Source organism: Protopterus annectens, chromosome 11.part0 (genome assembly GCF_019279795.1).
Source record: "Protopterus annectens isolate FY-2018-M chromosome 11.part0, PAN1.0, whole genome shotgun sequence".
NCBI classification, from domain to species: Eukaryota; Metazoa; Chordata; order Ceratodontiformes; family Protopteridae; genus Protopterus; species Protopterus annectens.
Window position 1 is genome coordinate 1,538,430,104 of NC_056745.1, and position 7,772 is coordinate 1,538,437,875.

Sequence of the window (7,772 nt, forward strand, 5' to 3'; positions counted from 1 at the left end):
TTGTATATGTATGGTCTGCGATGCTTTGTGCAGTGCTACTAACCTGGAGGTGTGTGTATCTGTGATGTATATGGATACTCCCCCTAGTTGTGTTGTCTGTTCCAAGTCTTGTTGTCAGACAGCATGGTATGAAACATAACCTTGTAGTGCTGGTGTGCATAAGCGAGTCTGAACCAGGCGTCTTGTCAGTGCACAGATATCGCTATCCTCCATACTGAGGAGAGTCCTCAGTGGCCGCAATATGAGGTTAACACGACTGTTGTTGAGCAGCATTACCCTTAGTTTCATTTAACCTATGTCTATGGAGGTGTGTTTGTCTTCTGAGCCCTGCTTAAAAAGGCACTATGGTGGTAGCAAGAGCCTTAGCCAGCATTCCAAAGTCCAAGGGTGACAGGTGCAAGCTGTCCATAGTGAAGCTATGTGGCATGTTGAGCATGTCACCATAGGCTGACAGACACTGTATCCCCTATGAATTAAACAAATTTGTTAGGCAACTGTTAAATGTGATATGTGTGTCTGTATACTGTGACATCATAATTGGTGGGTGTAAGATGCTAGACAAGGTCAGGGTCTTACTGGCCTGGGCTACATGATCAGTGTGTTCCTCCATGTATCATGTCATGTGGTCCAGGGAGTAACGTCTGAGGTTATACACACCAGCATGGACAATGATGGTGCCAGTCCTGTACTTGCTTTGGAGTGACCTGACTGCCTGTGTTATGCGGCAGATCCTGGCACCCAACAGACAGCCCAAAGTGACTATTCCCTTGTTAGGGCTGGTGAGTGGTACGTCAGTGTGTCTGACAATAAGTGTTGCCTATTACAAGTGTATTAGGTGTGTTGTTTAGCCCGAAGGGCAGTGACTGTGTGGCACACTGACATTGTGAACTATGTGATATGTGGGTATTGTAGTGGGGTAGCAGGTGTGTGTGTGTCTGCTTTGGAGGTCTCTGCTGCTTAGGCAGAGTACATTTACAGCATCCGAGTATGTCTATGTGCGATAATGTGGTTTGAGTGCTGTTGCTAGAGGATATGTGAGACTGATATGTGGTGTGTGTGGTTACCTTCACCACCTGATAGACTGTGCCAGTCATGGGTCAAGAGAGTTCAGCACCCTGTATGTCTTTATAGGTGCATCTCACACATATATATGAGTTTGTCGGGAGGAGGAGAGGGTTGCCTGTGTACATGAGGCAGATGTGACATTGTGTCAATATCACAATATCCACCAGCTGGACTGAAGAGTACACACGAAACCGACCCCTGGACATGCCAGGATGTTATCATGACATACTCTGTAGCCTGATCACAAAGGATCAGTAGGGTGTTAAGCATGTAAAAGAGTATAAAAGGGATTAATGCTCATGTTCATTGGTGTTTTGTAAAGAGTAGCTGAGAAGGAGTCCAGACTGAATCATGACACCTCCTTCACCTATGTCATAAATAGCAATGTACAGCCATATATGTCCTGAGTCAGGGCCAACTGTACCTGAGTGACAATACTGACATCATGACAGACAGGCCCATATGTACATACCCATCTCACATTGACAATAGTCCACATCACCATACCAGGAGATATCACACGTAGAATGGATGAGCAGCTACCCCCACTGCCAAAAGCATGGCAGCAAGTGGAATACATTGATTCCCAATATGTGTCATGCACAAACTATAGAACAAACAGATCATGCACCTGAACAGTCAGCTGAGCCTCACCCGCTACACAGGATGTGGAACCGTTTAATGTGTCACAGCTACATATGGCACTCACCACAAGTGTTGGTGCACAACACACCATGGAAAGTAAAGTCCAGTACGCCTATGAAGTCTGATCTGCAAGGTCATGGAGTCCATCATGGTTGCAGTCATAAACAGCTATTGGAAGCTGACATACACACAACCCCACTAACCGTGGTATGTTCATGTGTGGCTCGTGGTTCCCAAACATGCTAGACTGTTTGCAAGGCAGCCACCCAGGACAAACATCAATGAACACATCTACACATGTGTCACATAGACTTTGAATAGCCCTTTATCAACATCCCAGACACATGTAGTATCCACAAAACCAACAAGCTGTGCATAAATATGTGTTCACATATGACGGAATGTCAATGTGTCCACAGATAGATCACACAAGGTAAGGATTTTGAGGTCTTGTGCAAGCTGTTGACACCTGCTGACCCACATGGACCATTCCTGGAATGGCATAAAACAAAGTGTGAACACATCACCATGTCCAGTCTGATAATGTCACCATCCTACAAATACAGCTGGAGAAGGGAAACTAGTCACTAAAGCAAACAGCGCACTGCGCTAATGCGTCTTTCTCTCTATTATCATAACATAGTTTGGTGGGGGTTTGAATCCTGCAAACAGTGAGTATGTGTGCAGGTTCCTTTGAGAGGTGTCCCCTTTTTGGAGACTGTGAAAAATCACTAAAAGAGGTACATTCCTCTTTGGAAAGACTGATGATGTTACCATCCTACAAATACAGCCGGAGAAGAAAACCCAGCCAATAAAGCAAATAGCGCGCCATGCTAATGCGTCTCTCTCTCTCTAGTATCATAACATAGTTAGACAGGGATTTGAATCCTGCAAACAGTGTGTGTCTGTGTGGGGGGGGGGTGTATGTGTGCAGTTTCCTTTGAGCGGTGTCCCCTTTTTGAAGACTGTGAAAACTCACTAAAAGAGGTACATTCCTCTTTGGAAAGACTGATGATGTCACCATCCTACAAATACAGCCAGAGAAGAGAAACCAGCCAATAAAGCAAGTAGCGCACCATGCTAATGCATCTTTCTCTAGTATCATAACATAGTTAGGTAGGGGGTTAAATCCTGCAAACAGTGTGTGTGTTGGGGGGGGGGTGTATGTGTGCAGTTTCCTTTGAGAGATGTCTCCTTTTTGGAGACTGTGAAAACTCACTAAAAGAGGTACATTCCTCTTTGGAAAGACTGATGATGTCACCATCCTACAAATACAGCCGGAGAAGGGAAACCAGCCAGTAAAGCAAGTAGCGCACTGTGCTAATGCATCTTTCTCTAGTATCATAACATAGTTAGGTAGGGGTTTAAATCCTGCAAACAGTGTGTGTGTGTGTGTGTGTGTGTGTGTGTGTGTGTGGGGGGGGGGGGTGTATGTGTGCTGTTTCCTTTGAGAGATGTCCCCTTTTTGGAGACTGTGAAAACTCACTAAAAGAGGTGCATTCCTCTTTGGAAAGACTGATGATGTCACCATCCTACAAATACAGCCGGAGAAGGGAAGCCAGCCAGTAAAGCAAATAACATGTTGTGTTAATGCGTTTCTCTCTAATATCATAACATAATTAAGTAGGGGTTTGAATCCTGCAAACAGTGTGAGGGGGGGGTGTGTATGTGTGCAGTTTCCTTTGACAGGTGTCCCCTTTTTGGAGACTGTGAAAACTCACTAAAAGAGGTACATTCCTGTTTGTAAAGACTGATGATGTCACCATCCTACAAATACAGCCGGAGAAGAAAAAAACAGCCAGTAAAACAAATAGCGCACCCTGTTAATGTGTCTATCTCTAGTATCATAACATAGTTAGGTAGGGGGTTGAATCCTCCAAATGCTGACTGTGTGTGTGTGTCACTGTTGGTCAATGTGGTGTGGGTTTTGCTTTTACTATGGTATGACATGGTATGATTACAACAGTAAATGCATTGCCCACATCAGGTATCTGCTTTTGCAAATATATATGTGTACACGTCCCCTCAATCAGTACATAGGTGTAAAGCCTGCATAATACATCTGTTTCCATTGACAGGTTGTGCCGCTGCTTCTCAGATCGTAGGTCACATATGTATGTATGTGACAAGGCCATCCACTGTCATGTTCTGTGGCATGGCACACACACCCATGACAGTTACTTAAGAGTAGTGTGAGTGAGGGTATATGCCTGGGATATATGTCAGACATGGTCATACACAACAAAGTCTGCCAAGAATGGACAGTCTTTATAGGTGTACAACTGCCTTGTGGATATGCATTCAGGCCTCTAATGTCTTATGTGATACACCTTGGGACTCCACAATACCTATGTATATGTGGATACCAAGGGACACATGACATAACATGGGTCTGTATGTACACAATGGTATCCAACATACATGTTGAGGGCTACCACCTGTGTGGTACTGACGGGATAGTATGTATAGTACATGAGGATGACTATGCCATAGTTGGCTTACTGATATACAGCATGTATCAGACAACAGGTATCTGTATGATACCCTTGTGTAGGATATGCGTCCCATCCAGGGAATGCATTGTAGGCCAATCCATGCATTTCCAGATTTGGATGGACACATCCCTAGTGTGTCTGTAAGTACCTAAGGAGGCTATACGACAAACAGGTGTGGTCACAGTAATGGGTGGCATTCATTACCACTGGTTAGTGTTATAGCGTAGCACCGGAAGGATCCAGTTGATACTGGGTTCCCTACTACTGTGTGTCATTTGTCAGGACATCATCCACTGATTGCTTATAGTCATGCTGTTGAGGTTGTGTATACTACCAGACTGCAAATCATTGACAGATATTAACGGTATCACCCACAGCATAGTGTCAATCCATGTCATACACACGTCTACCCATGTTAGTACATAACTGTAGTAGAATGCATACTGGCCCTTGAAAGATGCTATGAGATGTTAACAATGTGTACGACAGGGTATGCCAGATGTCCCATGTGTCCACTATGCACGTACATCCAGAGTGTGTGCACCCACCATGTTCACAGATGTACACTTGCTAATCTGCACTGCACACATCAGACACGTACTGTCCACTCACTAAAACTTGCTGGCAACATATTACACTTCAGACAAGTGGCACATGGGTGGATAATACATACTCAGACCTAACAGTGGTGTAAACAATGCTACATTGACAATCAGAGCTTTGATGCATAATGTCTGCTCAGATATACCTACAAGGATGTAGTTACACTTCCTTGTGACAACTTGCTATTATTGCTACACTGCTATAGTGTCACCCTGTGCATCAGCACCATGTTAGCCTGTCCCTCCATCAATAATGCAGATGACAGGAGGCAGCACAGGTATCATCATATGCACAGGGCGTTTTGTTGTTTGCCAGAGCCTGACATTGACCCATCCAATCGACATGTGTGTGTGTGTGTGTGTGTGTGTGTGTGTGTGTGTGTGTGTGTGTGTGTGTGTGTGTGTGTGTGTGTGTGTGTGTGTATGTGTGTTTGTGTGTGAGGGACAACAGTACAGCATGGGCCAATGTTGATGTAATGTGTGTGTGTATGTGTGAGCCCTAGTTGTTTGCTTAATGTGTGTGTGTCTGCATGCACACAACTCCAACATGTGGCTGCCATATATGGTAGTTTGTGGGACAGCCACAGACTGTACCTGCTAGGCTGTACAGATCACTGTCTCCAGCCATGGACACAGTACCTGTGCCTGGAAGGGGTGCTACGGGCAGTATCGGGTACCAACCCTGACTGGGTACTGTCATCAGAGGCAGAGGTATGATGACTGGACCCATGTCCCTGCTGGGACTGGCCAGAGCCATGTGCACATGGTCTACTGGGATGGTCAATGGACAGGCCAGCCCCAGCATTGCTGGGGCTGGTACTGCCACTACGGGAGCAGCTGTGAACTGTGGGATGTCCGTGACCACTGCCAGCTGTTGCTGTTGCTGGCATGCGTCTGCGTCGACGTTGCAACCGTCCCGCACGGTCCTGGCTCAAGGAAGACATGTTGTGGAGGGCACCTATTGTCTCCCCCCAACGTCTATCAACGACCTCGGTGTAAGTCCGGATGGCACTGGCAAGGTCACGGATGCTGTCATTGATAGCAGTGTAATGTGCCCTCTGCACCCTAAGTCTCTGCCTGCTGTACTGTTCCATACATGCCTGAGCCTGCATTACAGCCCAGATCATACTGGTCGTCGTAAGACCTGTGAGGGCACGCCTGCCAGGGGCAATACGACCAGTGGTGCTCCCTTGAGAACCCCTGGACCTCTGCCTATGTGGTACCGTTCTGGGTCTACGGCTATGGCTGCTGTGAGGGGATGCAAGTGCCATGGGTACCACACTCTCCTGGTCAATGTCAACTGTATGCTGTCGCTCACCTATGACCATTGGTGGTGAGGGATGTATTGACAGTGTGAGTGTGCACATAGATGGGGTTGAATGCTGTGTACTGTTGATTGGCGGACCAACAACAGACCCTGCCAAATCTCCCTGTGCCATAATACATGTGTCATCATCACCACTATTCGTGGCAGTGGCTTCAGGTCGCCTACTGGTTTTGCCAACCCCTAACTCAGCACCTGTGTGAGGAAGACAGGAAACACACTTTACGGTCTGCACATACACACATGCACACATGCACACATGAACACATGAACACATGAACGCATGCACACATTCACACATGCACACATGCACACAGGAACACATGCACACATACACACATGCACACATGAACACATGCACACATGCACACAGGAACACATGCATACTCCTCACTAGATTAGATACACACACACAACAGCAATCCAAAACATACTCAATAGTGGTTGAAGGTGGGTGACAGTATCACAAGGCAAACAGTCACATCACACGTGTTAGCATGCAGAATATGTGTTGATCAAGTCCATGCAGCGTGAGTGTAGACAGCCATAGTTAATGACAGTATGCATGGCTGTGGTGCATGTGTGTACATGTTCACTGATTGCCTACACCCTGGAACACAATGTGTACAAGGACATGACATTTCTGTACAAGTATTATAAGCTCTGCAATGTCCTGTGCACCATCACTCACAGGTATAAATACCATGGCTGCATGTGTTATCTGTGTGTCACATGGATTTCCATGCCTGAATGCAGTGTCTGTGTCTGTAGCAGATAACTGTGGACACAGGTGTAGCACATGCATGCTATGTACACACATGGGATGAGTGGTGCATGTATACGTGATGGAATACTAATCCCGGACATGGCCATTGTACAGTGGTTATGGTGAGTGTGGGTCATATTCCAGATATCCCAGTGCCAGCCATGACATTGCATAGTACATGACTGCAACATTCAACATAACACATACCCAATGTGTGTCATGTGACCTATATACCCAATATCATTCCAGGACAAATATGTGTTACTTTGTACAGAATGCGACCGCTATGCATATCGTGTATAGTTTCATATGTTTGCACACACACAACATGCTATGCATAATGTGTATAGGTGCATATGTGTGCACACACATAACATGGAGGGTCAAAGCAATGACAGCTATGTGTAGTACTGTGGTCACTGTAACTGTATGGGGTGTAGTACCATTAGCCATCATCATCATGCATCATGTGGTCACTCAAGGCCACTAAAGTGTGCTAGATCACTGCCTAGCATGCTGTACCTGAACCGCAGTGCCGTGTCTAAGTTCACAATTACACAGCCACATTGCACAAGGGTGTGTGAGGTGTCCAATAGGGAGCATTGCCTAACATGACTGTGTTATGTGTTGAAGAGTGTTGCACAGCCCCATGCTAGGCCCCTACCCCTCAGGTATATTATGTGTGGTGTGTGGATGACATGTGGGATATTGAAGTGTGACCTGGCAGCGGGTGTCCGGTTACACTATGTGTAGCATGTTGAGGTGTACTACGTATGACAAACGTGTTGTATTGTGTACATGTGTGTCAACTATGCCTATCCAATGTGCAGTACAGTGTTGCCACATTTGTGTCTGGTGCTTTGTGCATTGCATGT